This window comes from Diceros bicornis, chromosome 1, assembly GCF_020826845.1.
Source record: "Diceros bicornis minor isolate mBicDic1 chromosome 1, mDicBic1.mat.cur, whole genome shotgun sequence".
NCBI lineage: Eukaryota > Metazoa > Chordata > Mammalia > Perissodactyla > Rhinocerotidae > Diceros > Diceros bicornis.
In genome coordinates, this window is record NC_080740.1 from 62396647 (window position 1) to 62413102 (window position 16456).

The window sequence follows — 16456 nt, forward strand, 5'->3', positions numbered from 1 at the left end:
TTGGTCTTACAAACACTGCTTTATTTTTGAATTTGCCCTTCTTAACTCTGGCGTCAAATTGCCTGGATTTTAATCCCAGCTCCTTCACATTTACTAGCTGTGTAACTTTGAGTACATTATTTAACTTGTCTATGCCTCAATTTATTTATAAGATGGGATTATAATAGCTGACGTATAAGAGTATTGAGACAATCGAAACAGGGCATAGAATGAGCTTGCCAAATATCTGGCTCACAGTTAATGTTCGTTATACTCGCTGCTCATAATGATATAATGTAATTAATTTGTTATATTATTATTAACTGTCTTACGACTTAAGTATATAGATCAGAGTGAACAAAAGACTAAAACAAAAAGACTTAGATTGCATGGAGGATTGAGATGACAAGGGTAATTGCAAACGTAACAAAAAAGCAAAAATATGTAAATAAGAATGGGATTTGCGGCTTAAGTATTTTTAATTAGCTGTGATGGTAGAATAGCAACTTGTATGATTTTCCTGTAAATTTAGTTCTACTGACAATGAATCAAGTCCCAGGTTTTCATGAAAAATCTATGTAATTTTGTCAAACCTATACTTGATTTAGCTAACATTGACAACCAGTTCTAAACTGATGAATATTTTAGACAGGATGCTATTGGTTGCAAGTGATAGAGATCACTCATGAATTAGGGTCGTGTAGGTTTGTATAGGGGAGAACTGACATCAAGGATAAGTAGGACCTTACAGCATTCCTCCTTTACTCCCTCCTTTCTCTGCTGATCTCCGAACTTTAGCTTTTTAATCTCTGCTGTGGTAGCTGGGTGTTCTCCACAGAGCAGGGACCGTGGCTTCATGTTCCCATCTCTTTAGGGAGAATTTCCCTAGTCTTAGGTTGATTTTGAAAAATTCTGGGCAAAGAGTCTGATTGGCTTTGCTTAGGTCACATGCCCACATCAATAACTGTGGCAAGGGAAGAAGGAAGGTTCTATGATCCTATCAGTTTGGGTCAGTATCCTCCCTTGTAACAAGGGGTTTGAGTGTATTACCAGAAGTAGCTGTGGGGAATGGAGTCGTAGCACAGTTTTGGAAATTTTGCCAAACAGTCAGCCATCCCAATTTGTGTCCACTTCATGGGAGCTGGAAAGCAGTTAATAATCTTCCCTTATATGTATTTTTCATAGTATATATGATGATTGTTAGATTTATTCCAAAGACATTTAGACTATAATGAATCTTTAAAAGTCTTACTCTAAATTTATTTTTTAGTTGCATTATATTGGATTTCACCATTTCTCAAACATATATCCTAGTCCAATTTCCCACAATATCTTGTTAGCCCCCTGAAATCTATCCAGGAAATTCTACCAGCTTCAAAAAGAATCATAAATATTACTAACATTTTAAAAATATGTATATTTTATTCCTAAGAATAAGATCCTAAGGGGAGAAAGGAAAATACAATGTTACTTATCTTTATATTTTCATATATGAGATATGCACAGAAGAGTTCTGTAAATGGGACAGGGGTAAACAGAGCTCACTGTGTGGTGTGTAGTAAGACTTCAGTGGATGTATATTCCTCTCTTCTCTACCCTTTCCTCTGATGAAGGCTAAGGCATTTATGATCCAGTTTGTGTGCAAAGCTGTATTCACCAGAGCAGGTGTTCTACTCTGGCTTTTATACCGTGCATTTATTGCAGGAGGGAAATGAGGATTCCTAGACACAGAAAATTCAGAAATATTTTTTTCTTGATGAAGAGCTTTTTCAGATTTGTATACCAATGCTTCTCCTCCCAAATCTCCCCACACTTTAAATATTTTCTCTCTTAAGTGGAAAACATAAAATCTTCCTTTCTTCAAAACATTTTCTAAAGGTGTAATATTCATAAAAATTCATGCAAGTTAGATGCATATTATTCAAACATTTAAGGCATGACTGCCTGATGTACACTATATTTTGATGAAAATTAAATTGTTTGATGATGAGTTTCTACATTCCAAAATTACAAGAAACATTCAGCAGATGAGTGGCTATCTATCTTAAAACCAATTATGATTTTATTTTACAACCAGCTTTTACTATCATCTTTTAACTCTAGGACGAAGCATTTAAATTTCAATTAAAAATCAAGAATCTTCTGTCTCCAATGAAATGCTTCATTTAGAGAGAATTCATTAAATAGCTACAGTAAGTGGAATTCTGCACCAATAGAATTAGACTGAATGTAGAATAACTCTATTACCCTAATATTACTATTGTGAGACTAATGGAAGTTGTAGACTGTTGTAGCAAATGTCTCCACAGAAAATGCAGTTGAACTGCAATTTTTATCAACATAATTTTAGATTTTATCAATTTTATTACTAAACTGAAAAATACAGAGAGAAGAAGTGACTTCTCTGTAGTGACATATAAGGTTTACCTAGGTTTGTGAATCCCAAACTTTCTGTTCTCAATCTTCTGCATAACCTACACCATACATCAGTGGAAGAATGCTGTTAATGTTAGGGAAGACTTAAAAATAACCCTCTTTCCCTCTTCTCTTTTGAGCTGTAAGATAGTATGGCTTGTTGATTGAAAACAGATGCATTCAGGGATTTATTTTTGAGCTTGGAATTCAATGAGGAGATATATTCTTCTTCCGTTGTGCTCAATAGTACATTTAGGATGTGTATTACATATTGTGAAAATATTCATAAAGTTTTTGGGAAAAATTCCCAGACCCAGTTACACAAATATAGAACAAATTACCTTGTTCATTAAAAAAAGAAAAAAAAAGACTACAATGGATCATTCTGCCAGGATAATCAACTGTTGATGACACTTCAGTATTAAAATCATTTCTGGGCTTGGAATGAGTTTGGATTTCTTTTTTTCTTTGCGTGCATTTTGAACTGTTAATCCAATGCATTCATGTACATTAGGAGAGGGAAGATTACGTTTAAAATAAAATTACATTTATAGGGTGTCAATTGGGCAAAACAACTAGATTGCAAACTCCTTCATGGCAAGAAGAATGTATAGTACATCCTTATAACCTGTGTCAGCATAGTGTCTTGCTCATGATAGATATTCAGATAGAAAGTGATAAATGAATGAATAAATACATGAGTGTATAAAATAAACATATCAATAAAGGAAACGAAGCTACTTTGGGTATTGACTTGCTTAAAAACAAGAGTATGGAAACAACCTAAATGTCTATCAATTAATGAATGCATAAAGAAAACGTGGTATATGCAAACAATCAAATATTATTCAGCCATAAAACGAAGGAAATCCTGTCATTTGCAACAACGTGGATGAACCTGGAGAACATTATCTAAGTGAAATAAGCCAGTTACAGAAGGGCAAACACTGTGTGATTCCACTTGTATGAAGTATCTAAAATAGTCAAACACATAGAATTAGAGAGTAGAATGGTGGCTCTAGGAACTGGAGGGAGGGGTAAATGGGAAGTTGTTCAACAGGTACAAAGTTTCAGTTAAGCAAGATGAATAAGTTCTAGAGATCTGCTTTGTGCCTATAGCTAACAATACAGTATTGTGCCCTTCAAAATTTGTTAATTGGGTAGATCTCATGTTAAGTGTTCTACCATAACAATAAAAATTGAGAGCACAATATAGATAATTTAATGGATCCAAGTCCATAGTTGGTCTTGGAAAACAGCTTAATGGATGCCAGGAACTGAAGGTGTTCGGGATCTGTATGTAATGAACACCAAGAGAATAAAAACATCTGAAACTCTCAATCACAACTAACTCTACGTTCCTTATGAGAATGCTCGTGTGGGATCCATTTCCCAAACTGGTGTTCATAGAACACTTTCCTCCATGATATTAATAAGAAAGCAATGCAGAAAAGGTTCCATGCTTTGTAAGTTTGAAAACACTGAGTTAAATGCAAATAAACACAAATGTACCCATTTCTTTATTAGAGCCTTATATGACTCTCAGAGAGGGGATAGAGATACTCTTTCCTCAAACTTATCTGAACATAGGATCTTATTGTTTGTGATATTTATTTGTTTGTTGTAGAATTGTTTTGATTTGTGATGCATCTACTAATATCTCCTAAAATTAGATTTATGCAGAACATAAACACTGAGAAATACTGGCAGAGAGATTCAGACAGAGCTAAATTTAACCATTTGGCAAATTCATCCACCTTTGCAAGCAGCAGGATTGATTTATCTATTTGGTATGTGAAATAGCACATCTAGTAGAAGAAGATGTAGTTGGCAGGATGATGATGAGGATGATGATGATTATAGCTAAAGTTAATTGAATGCTTGCTATGTGCTAAGCACATGGTTTTATCTCATTTAATCTTAATGAATCATATGACGAGAGTTCAAAACTGAGAGACTATCAGAAACTTAACTTGCTCATCTCAGGTCACAGTGCTAGAAGTAAGCTAAATCTCATTGCATATAACTATACTATATGACCTTCTTAGAAGTAGAATTTTACAGCTAGCACAAGGCATAGTAGAATTAGTGCTGGAAGACAACCCTCTTACTTTTTTCTCACCCATTGTTAAATATTTATTATATATATCTTTATCATAAATATTTTTAAATGTGCAGAAAAGTAGACAGAACAAAATTATCACCCGTATATTCACCTACTAGATTTAACAATTTTCCCTATATGCATATGGGTGTGTGTATGTGTGTGTACGTATGTATATATATGTTTACTGAAGCATTTTAAGATAAATTATAGAATTCATAACATTTTACTTCTAAATTCATTAAATGCACTCTAAAAATATATTTTTATACCTAACCTAAATACATGTACACATTTAATAAAATCATAATTGCATAATTATCTCAAAAGTTACTTCTTAAGCTGGATTGTTCCAACCAGTGTGCAATCAATGATGACACATTGCATTTGGTTGATATGTCCACTAAAATTTCAATTTAGAACACTCCCTCCCACCCTCTTTCCTCCCCCTGCCCTGGATATTGACTTCTTGAAGAGATTAGACCTGCTATCCTTTAGAAATGTCCCGTTTTCTGGATTTGTCTGATTATTTCCTCGTTGTCTCATTATTTTGTTTTTGCTTTTCCTGTAGATGTAAGTTAGAGCTAGAGCTTTGATTAAATTCAGGTAAAGCCTTTTTGGCAGGAATCTTTATAGGTAGTGCTATGTATTTCATAATGCATCACATGATGAGGCATATAACACATGATTTTCCCACTAATAGTGATTATCCAATTGATTACTGGGTTCGGGTGGTGAAGGCTAGATCCCTCCATTATAAACTCATATCTCCCACTTTGTGACCAGAAAGAAGATTATGGGTTTATACTTTGCATCTTGTGAACATGCAGTTTTCCAATAACTTTTTATTTAATTTTTTAAACATTTATCAACGTTGTTTTCTTGAACTGATTTTTATTAGGCATTGATTTTCTCATTCTATAATAGTTTCTGTATGTATTAACTATAATTCCACTGTGAAGATGTCTTCCTCCAAAAACTAGGGCTATCTGTTTCCCTGAATTCTGGTATTCATTGTAAAGGCAGGATAAACAATTATTTCCCTTTAAGCATAACTTTTTAGAGTGATGGTTGGTGGCAAATGAGGATTTTTATGTGTTTGTTTTGGTTTCAGTTCCTCTTTTTTAAGTATAATTATGGAGTCAAGGATTTTAATGTATTAATGTGTTCCAATAAATTACAGTTTTCTTGTTAATGCTCAAATTATCTCAACTAAGTTATCTCTTTCTGTTATCAAACTCTATCTTTTTAATACAACCCTGTTAGTCTCTGAAAATTTTGCTGCTTTCTGGCCAAAGATGTCCCAGGTACCTCTAGGAACTTCCCTTTTCAGGTGGGGAATCAACTCTTTCTCCAAGGAGCTCAATTTCTATTATGGGAATGGTGTTTAGAGATCAAAATCTGGTGCTGGAATCACATTGCCTTTAGGCTCTTTTAGTGGACCAAGCTAAGAAATATATATATATATTTAACACATATACATATATAGATGTTTGTGTGTGTAAAAAATCATAAAATTATATTGATTTTAAGTTTTTACTCAACTTCTTTGATTTTACCCTCGTGTCTCTGTCTTCTTTTCTCTTATTTTGAAAATCCATGATTTCTAAGAACATTAACATAATTGTTCATTTACATTTCCCCACAATGTCTATAAAACATTTTTAGATCACACTTAAAACTACTGAATGAATTTTATTTTTTTGTAGTTCTTTTTGTCCTTACTCCATAGCTTACAATGTATGTTCAGTTCGAGAATTATATTCTAAAGGCACCCAAAATGACTATTCTATCTATGTTATTATGATGCTTTTGTTGCTGACTATTTTTTTTAATAGTAATTTAGGCTAGGCTTAACTGAACAGTTCTTCTGTTCTCAGTGGGGCTCCCTCATGGATCTGAGGTCAATTGCAGGTTAGCTTTTGAGATCAGGTTGCTGTTGTTTTGGTTGAAGGGAGGTGACCAGGCCAAGTGTCTCTCATCATCCAGAAAGCTAGCCCAGGCATGTTCATATGGTGGTGGGGCAGAGTTCAAAGGGAACAAATGGAAGCATGCAAGAGAGATTAGCCATTTATCTATACTGCAAATTTCATTTCCCACACTCCCCGGTTTGTAATATACTTTTTCCCCTTTACTGTGTTTTTCCCCTTTACGTAGTGTTTTATTTTCCATGCAAAAGTTTAAACATACTTATATAGATTACCATTTTTTCTTTTATGACTTCTAGATTGTGATTCACAGTTACAAAGGTTTTCCCTACTCCCAGATTTTAGGGAGATTTATCATGTTTCCTTCCAGTGCTGTTAATTTCAGAACCAGCTAATGTCTCAATGTTAACAGTTGTGCTAATTAAAGTTTCTTCTAACTCCATAAAATAATGACACATTTCAAGCTCATTCTCTGAGGACAATGTCTTGTTGGAGAAGGTGCAGTACATTCTTCCCTATAGGCAGCTGAGGGAAAGAAAGGCAGAGAAGCAAATAACAGAGGTACCCTGATCCAACAAACAGATTTCCTTCCAGAAGCTCACTTATAATGTTTGTTGTTTGAGTCCAGAACATCAGTTCCCATAGAAACAATGTCAAAAATGATGGTTAGGTTTTCTTGCTTCTCACCAACCGTTTTACTTGCATCATCGAATAAATCATACTGTGCTTAGAGTTCTTTCTTACCTAGTCCCATTCCCATTTCTAGGCATGAAGAGGCAGGGGAAGGAAATAACATTATCAGTGAGAGAGCTGGAGTGTGGAAGACAGACCATCCAAAAGAGCTGTGGTCATAAAGGGACATGGCCACTGCCATAACACAGTGCTGTTATGCTAGGCTTAGCATAACATAAAGGAGAACACAGGGGATGAAATATCCCAATCCTCTGATATTCTGTCATTTCCTCTCATTGGTCAAACCCAAGTGGATACCAGAGGGCAAAAGATCTCAGGTGATTCAGTCAATAAATGTCAGCCTCAAATGCTCAGAGAAGAGAAAGGAAGGGTGGACAAGGATCAAAGGGTGCAAACAGAGAATTACCATACAGTTAGAGACTCCAAGGGTCCAGGATGAGAATTTCAGGGTACTGGGATCTATATCCTTATAAATGCTAGAATATTCCTTGGTTTGGATTGACTCCCTGACCTGTATCTGTAGACTAGGAAGATCTTGAGGCCATCTGTGTATCCTTATCACTTAACTCAGGGTTTAAAACATGAGAGGAGCATGAAACACATTGAAGAGAGAGGAATAACTGAGAGACCTTTTTTCCTCTCCAATATTTCCCCTTTCCACTTTTTTTTTTTGAAAGTAGTAAAGAGCTCAGGCTCTGGAGTTAAACAGCTCTATGTTCAACTGCTGGCTCCTACCCTCTAGCTCTGGGAGCTTGGGAAAATTTCTTAAACTCTCTAACCCACAGTTTACTTATCTATAAAATGGAAATAATAAGAGTACTTAACTCAAAGGTACTTTGTGGATTCTTAAGAGGATTAAATGAGGTAATTCATCTGAAGTTCCTGCAACATAATAAGTGCTCAAATATGTTAGCTGCAAAATGGATCAATAATGTAAATGTAAGAGCTAAAATAATAAGAATATTAGAAGAAGAAAACATAGGGGTAAGTCTTCTCGACCTTGGATTTGGCAGTGGATTCTTAGATATGTCACCGAAAGCACAAGGACTGTAAGAAAAAACAATAGTTATATTGGACTTTATAAAAATTAAGAACATTTTTTGCATCAAAGACATTATCAACAAAGTGAAAAGACAACCTACAGAACGGGAGAAAGTATTTGCAAATCATATATCTGATAAGGTTCTAGTATCCAGGCTATATAAAGAACACTTAAAATTCAACAGAAAAAAAAACAACCCAATTAAAAAATGGACCAAAGATTTGAATAGATAAATCTCCAAAGAAGATAGACAAATGGAAAACAAACTCATGAAAACATTAACATTATTAGCCAGTAGGGAAAAGCAAAACCACAATGAGTTATCTCTTTATACCAATTACCATGTCTATAATCAGAAAAACAGAAAATAACAAGTGTTAGAGAAGATGTGGAGAAATTGAAGCCCTCATACATTGCTAAAAGAAATGTAATATGGTTCAGCCACTGTGGAAAACAGCTTGGCGATTCCTCAAAAACTTACACATGGAATTACCATATAGCCCAACAATTCCACTCTTAGGTATATACCCAAAAGAATTGAAAACAGGTACACAAATAAGTACATGTATGTATGTGTTCACAGCAGCATTATTCACAATAGCCAAAAGGTGGAAACAGCTCAAATATTTCTACAGATGAATGGATAAACGAATTGTAGTATATCCATAGAAAATAATTTTCTTCAGCCATAAAAATGAATGCAATGCTGATATATGCTACAACATGGATGGAGCTTGAAAACATCACACTAAGTGAAAGAAGCCAGAGACAAAAAGTAACATATTGTATGATTCTATTTTGGTGAAATATCCAGAGTAGATAAATCCATTGAGAGAGAACACAGATTGGTGGTTGCCAGGGACTGGGAGGAGTGGGGAATGTGAGCAACTGCTCCATGGGTACAAGATTTACTCTCAGGGTGATGGAAATATTTTAGAACTAGCTAGGGATGGTGGTTGCAGAACATTGTGAACGTGCTAAATGTCACTGAACTTTTCACTTTAATATGGTAAATTTTATGTTATCGAATTTCACCTCAATTAGATAACAAGGAATAAAAAATAGGAGGACAGAAGTAGGCAGTGATATAGGTGAAACAATATTGGCCATAATTCAATAATTACTGAAACTGGATGATGAATATATGAGGGTCATTATACTGCTTTGTCTCTTTTGAATGTGTTAGAAATTTTCCATAAAAATTAAATAAAAACAAGAATAACAAAAAATGTTAGCTGCAATTTAATTCTGCATTTAATGTAGTTTTTACATGTTTTAATTGACCCATTGCAGAACAGATTGTCCTCTCTAATTTTTCTTTATTTTCTATCTTTGACTGAAGTACAGTACAGCTTTTAGAGATTTTGTAAAAGGGATTAGCCACACCCATCCTCCAAACAATTCATCTCATCTTAGCCTATCCAACATCAAATAATTAAGAAATCATTATCTCACTTTCAAAAGCTGTATTAGGCTTTTTTTTTCTCTCCTCACACCTATTGAGATGAGGTTCTGCATCCGGGTTGCCAGGCAGTCCTAAAAAACGTGACGATATTTGCAACATTTTTGTTTCTGTATTATGTATCTTTTGAGTGAAGACGGGTTCATAGCTTTCCATCAGATTCTCAAACGGCCCTGTGACCCCATAAAAACATAAATATTACATCAAACAGAGAAAAAAGAATTGCATACAGATGGAGAATTAAGATACAGTTGCGAATGACAGAAAACCCAATTAAACATGGAGTAAGCAATTGAGCAACACATTGGCTGATATATAACTGACAAACTGAGGGGTGGTTCAGCTTGAGGCACGGCTTCATCTAGAGGCTCAAACAATGTCCTCAGGATTGGCTCTTGCTCTCTCCATCCCTCAGCTCTACCTGCAGCTGCTTAGCTCTCTTCTCAAGCTTTTTTGTGTGGATTATAAAGCAATCTCATATCTCCTCTTGGCACAGGGGATGGGGAAATGCCTACCCACATCACAAGGCTAGGAGTGGAAGAAACGTGGCTCCTTGAAGGAAAACTGGTGTGCTAGCACCCTATTGCCAGAAGAAAGGGAAATGGATGCTGGGCAGGAAAATATAACAAACGTTTTCTGGGAATACCAATGATGAATCTTCGTATGGACATAAAAGTAAAGTGCAGACCCAGATCTTCCCACGCTTCTTGACACTTGGGATTGCTCTGATCAGGACGACTTGGGATTAAGAGCAGGAACGCCCTCTGAGTGGACAGTGAAGTGAAGACCGGGGTTAGGGCAAGAGCCGAGGAATCTACCAGCAGCATTAGCATTGGTGAAAGGGCCAGCCAAGAAGAAGGCAAATCGTTCCGGCTGAAACTCTTGACCTGACCAGTACAGAAGTGCAGGTAGTGATTCAGAAGGAGTAGAGGCCCAGCAACAATTCACAAGGGGTGAAAGGAGGAAAGAAGGGAAACCTATACTTAGGAACAGATGGAGAGTCACAGGACATATTCTTTTAGTGGACATGATTATAATAATAAAAACAATAACCATTTTTATTAAGTGTTTCCTATGTGTGTGTATTATCTCCACTATAAACTCCTATGAGGTGGATATTATTATCCCCATTTAATTTGTGGAGAGATTGAGGCTCATTATGTGTATATCACTTGCCCAAGGCCATGGTTTCTGATTACTAAACCCATTCCCCTTGCTGCTTCCATTGCAGAATGGCTCCTGGGGGACAAAGAATGTACTGTACTGATGGCATGTTACTTGAGACTCTGAGCCTTACCTTTACAAAACATGAGAAAATATTGCATGAGCTAGAACTGAAAATTTGCTGTGTGATAAACACTGTGCTAAGACCCTCATGAACATTACCTAATTACGTCCTGCAAGAATCCTATCTCCTTGTGACCGATGAGGAAACATTTCCAAAGTCACACAAGAAATCCAGGGACTCTGATCCATGAACCTATGCTGGTCATCACTCTGTTGATCACAGGATCATTAGAAACAAAACTTTCAGATAATTCTCATCCCAGTGAAATTCTGGAGCCCTAATATATCTTTGCACACAAGGAGATCTTTGTAGAGTGGTCTCACTCCATCAAGCAAGTGTATTACCGGAGTCCGTGGAAAGAAATACTATAAAATGTTTTTTAACTTGGAGAAAAAATTAGAGTTCTTCTGGTTCTCATTTTGCCCTGAGGTTTTCACTGGTTTTTCTTGATTAGATTTCTCCCCTGATGCCAACAGTTTGATGTTTTCCTCCTCGTTTTATCTCTTTCCAGAGATGACTTTGATACTGATTTGTGATTTGATTCCATTAGCTGGATTCTCTCTGCCTTGTAGATTGGTGCTGTGTCTAAAGCCCTGGGGATATGCATCAAAAGACAACTGCTTGATTCTCACATGCCAGGGAGGAGAAAATCAACATCTATCCCCCAGGGACAGAACTTCTGGTGCCAAAAATTGTCCTGTGCCTTGAAGACCTTCTTTTTGTCACTGGTGTTTTTTAGGAAGAGAGACAGGTAGTAAAAGAGATCATGTGTGTGACTACTGTGCTAATATTATCCATAATAATAATGCATATTAATAATTATGTATTCATTCAACAAATATTTATTGAGCACATCCTATATTCCTGACTCTTGGAATGCGTCAATAAACAAAACCCTCAGAGATCTTGCACTCTAGCAGGAGGAGACAAACAACAAACAATGAACATAATAAATAAATAACCAAAATAGTATATTGCTTAGTGATGAAGTTATTAAAAAGGGAGTGAAAAACAAGTAAAGCAGAGTAAGAAAATGGGAAATATGGGGTAGGGGCTGGCTGCAATGTTAAATGGATGGTCATTGCAAGCATCGTTGACAAGGTGAGATATGAACGAAGACTTAAGGGTGGTGGTGAGGCAGTTGCAAGTGTAAAGCTAGGGGAAGAACATTCCTGGCAGAGGGACAGCCAGTGCAAAGGCTCTGAGGCGCAAGCCTGCCCAGCAAATTCTAAAATCATGAGTCCACTGGCAGAAGCCAAGTGAGGAAGGGGGAGACCAGACAAGATGAGGTTGAAGAGAGAGCAGGGAGCTAGATCACACAGGGTTTGTAGGTTATCATAAGAATTTTGGCTTTTATTTTGATCGAAATAGGATTTTAAACGGAAGAGGGACTTAGTCTATTCTTTATTTTAAAAGAATCGCTCTGAGATTAAACTACAGAATGACAAAGTTAGAAGCAGGAAAATCTATTAGTAGATTACTACAGAAATCCCAGAGATGGCTCAGACAAGGTGATAGCAGTGGAGATGGGGAGAAGAGGTCAAGTTGCCTGTAGATCCTTCCGTTTCCTGACAGATCTGTCGTGAAGTGTGATGACAGAGTGTTATCAACTGAGATGGGGAAGGTTGTGGGTGGAGCAATTTGGGGAGGAAGATCTGGAATTGTCTAAATGCATTCACTTATTCATTCATCCATTCATTTTTCATTCAGTCACTTAATAACTATTTATTAAGTGCCTATTGTGAGCCAGGCATTCTCTCACTAATTTTCACAAATATTACAGATGAGGAAGGAGAGGCTCACAGAGTTTAAGCCATTTGCCAAAGTTCATTCTGCTGGTAATCAGCAGCCTTGTAATTCCAGTCTGAGTCTTTGTGATTTCACCTTCCATACCTAGAGCCTATCACGCGTGACTTGCCTGACAGAATCAGAGAAAAAAGAGAAAATGATACTATTTTACTTATATATTGTTAAATATCAGATCATACTTTTTTGCAATTAAAAATTTCTTTTCTGCCGTGTCCTACTCTATCTTTCTGTGAGACACTAGGAAGCCTGCCCCTTCCCTTTACTTTTTTAAGGCCCTTAGAATATCCCATAGACAACTCTGGGCATACATGATTGGGTGTTCTGCTTTTTGGAAGATGTAACAGGGATATAGTTTAAGCTTCTAAATATTAAGCACTTACTGTGTAACAAACACTGTATTTAGGTATTTTGGCAACAATTTAAATTTCACAGGATTGCTATGAGATAACGCCCATCCTTTCTTCACCAAGGATGTAAAACAGCAGTAAGCCACCCAGGTATGTGATTAGGGATAAAATTTTCCATGAATATTTTTGGGGAAAACAAAAAAACAAACAAAAAATATCAGAAAGTTTCAATACTGGAAGTGTATTCCTTTGGATATGAACCATAGAATCAAAAAAGGATGATTTTTCTTCTGAGAGTGGATTTTAACAGCTCTGTGGGATGCTCCTCTGGCCCTCAGGCTCTCTTACTGCTTCCTGCCTCCCAGAGGGGAATGCAGTTGCCCGATGATTTCTCTGGTGCTGCCCTCAGTCCTGGTTTGGGGCTACATTAATGCCCCTGTTATTCTTGATTGGCTCTGTTGGAGGTGAAAAGGACTCTTTTAGCCATGTTGAAGGAAAAAAAAAATCTTCTTCTTTTCTATCCACTCCTTTTATTTTAAATTTTAGGTATCTATTTAATAACTTTTTTTTCTTGGACCTAGCCTCCAGTTGTGATTTTTAGACAATTCTTGGTTTTTTAATGTTTCCATAAAGATGCCATTTTACTGGTATGAATAGTTCATGGATTTTATTTTCTATAACACGTGAAGAAAGCAGCACCTCCTTCATCCATTCCATGAAGCTTTGTCCCCCTCGGTACAATTTTGAATTTAATAAAAAGGATACAGCTCACAACTATGAGAAAAGAAAGATGTGCTCACAGCACGATCCCACATCTCCCATCATCTCCAATGCTGTCGGAAGGGGAAACACAAGGAGGTGTGGAATGAGAGGTGAGGGAGGATGGAGAATTAGTCACTAATAAAAGGCAAGTAGAACCCATCAACACATGGGGCCTATCAGAAAATAATAGCAGCATTCATTAAGTGTTGGCACAGCCCAGAGTTGTAAATAAGATTTAGAAATTATCAAAAGAATGGCAGGGTTGGCTGAATCATAATTGCATGCTGTTCTTACTCAGGAAGCTGCGGACAGAAGCAGAGACTGAGTCCTGACACGCGTTTCTTCCACCAACAGAGGAACAATTATGTCATGGCAACAATGATGATGTTTCCATCTTCCCAGTGTTCTGCAAATGACATTTGGCCCCTGTTCTTGCAGACCACTCTGACAGAAGGCCTTTAGAAGTTTTTAGTTGCTGTAGATGGCTTGTTTTGGTAGTGTAAGAAAATCTCATTATTTTACACTACACCACTTCTGAATTAGTGATAAACGGATAGCAATAAGTCTGAAACTTACTTTCTCACAATTTTCTGAGAAATGAATTAATTGCTGAGAAACTATCTAATCCACCTAAGAATTTTAAGGACTTGAAACTCCTTAAACTTTTTGTTTTCATGCTAAAAAGTTAATACTTTAATCTTTAATTTCTGCTTTCTAGTTATTAAAGTAGGTATATTTGTATTATACGGCTGCTGTAACAAATTACTACAAACTTAGTGGCTTAAAACAACACGAATTTATTATCTTACAGTTCTATAAGTCAGAATGCTAATGCACGTCCCACTGGGCTAAAACGAAGATGTTGACGGGGATACATTCCTTTCTGGAGGCTCTGGGAAAGAATCAGTTTTCTTGCCTTTTCCAGCTTCTGGAGGCTACTGCATTCCTTAGCTTGTGGACTCTTCCATCTTCAAAGCCAGCAGTGTCCAGTTAAATTTTTCTCATGTGCCATCACTCTGACACTGACTCTTCTGCTTCTCTCTTCCACGTTTAAGGACCTTGTGGGCCCATATCAATAATCCAGAATAATCGCCTTATTTTAAGGTCGGCTGATTAGCAACCTTAATTTCATCCTCAACTTTAATGTCCCCTTGTCATGTAACATAACACATTCACAGGGTATGGGGTTAAAGACATGGACATCGTTGGAGGCCATTAGTCTATCTAATGCAGTCAGTCCTTCTGAAGGACCTTCATCAGACAGTGCTGAATTAGCCCAGACCTTAGAAACTAAATGTTCTTGTGCCCCAGTGCCTTGTCCTCTGCTTATCACAGACATTGCTAATTGCTCACAGCATTCTTTCTCATTGAGGCCAGATGTAATCTCAGAATCCTTCTTAATGGAAAGCTCCAAACATACCTGTGGCAATTGATCGAAATTGTCACATGAGATGAACCATTTTGTCATTTCTGTCCCGAATCATTTTACCTTCTTTTAATGAGATCTAATTTCTTAAAATATTTATAAAGCACATTTCCTAACACTAATTTAGACTGGCATTTTCCTAACTTATTCCAGTCAATACAGTTTGACTTAAATCAGAGTCATGGAATTACATTTATTCACGTTTGCTGTATGTAGATCCCTATATTAGATAACAAAATATAAGAAAACCCAAAATACCAAACTCTGGTGAAGATATAGAGCTATCAGAATTCTCATTTATTGCTGGTTGGAATGCAAAATGGCACAGTCATTTTGAAATATAGTTTGCAAGTTTCTTACAAAAGTAAACATACCTACCACATGACCCAGCAACCACATTCCTAGGTATTTACCCATTTGAACTGTAAACTTCTGTTCATGCAGAAACTGGTCATATATGTTTATAGAAGTTTGATTCATAATTGCCCCAGACAGGAGGCAACCAAAATGTCCTTCAATAGGTGAATGGCTATGTAGCCATACAATGAAACTCTATTTAGCAATAAAAAGGAATGAGCTACTGATTTACACAACAGCGTGAACGAATCTTCAACGCATTTTTCTAAGTGAAAGAACCTAGACCCAAAAGGCTGCATATTTCATGATTCCATTTATATGATATTTTAGAAAACGAAAACTGTAAAAACAGAAAACAGATCAGTGTTTGCCAGGGGTTGGGGGATGGGAGAGTGGTTGATTACGAAGGGGAAACAAAGGAGAATTTTAGGGTGATGGGTCCATTCTACATGGTATCAGGATAGTGAATACATGACTCTATGAATTTGTCAGAATCCACTGAAATTTACGTAAACTTTAATGTATGCAAATTAAATTAAATTCAACCAGGAGGTTGGAGATAATCCCAGGATGAAATGTTGACTGTGACAAAAGAATCTATCTGTATTGCATATGTATGACATAGCTTCACAGAGGGGATGAGGACATAGGAGTTGACTTAAGCAACTTTGGAAAATGGATTTTTAACTAGAAACTGTAAGGCTAAAGACAAAATGAACTGAAGACAAACACTACTCTAGTTGGTAAAGTTGTTTATCATGGGGGTACAGGTTAATAATTCTGAAAATGCCTTACCTGTATGCTGAGGTCAAACAAATAATTAAATGGATATGGATGGTGGTGA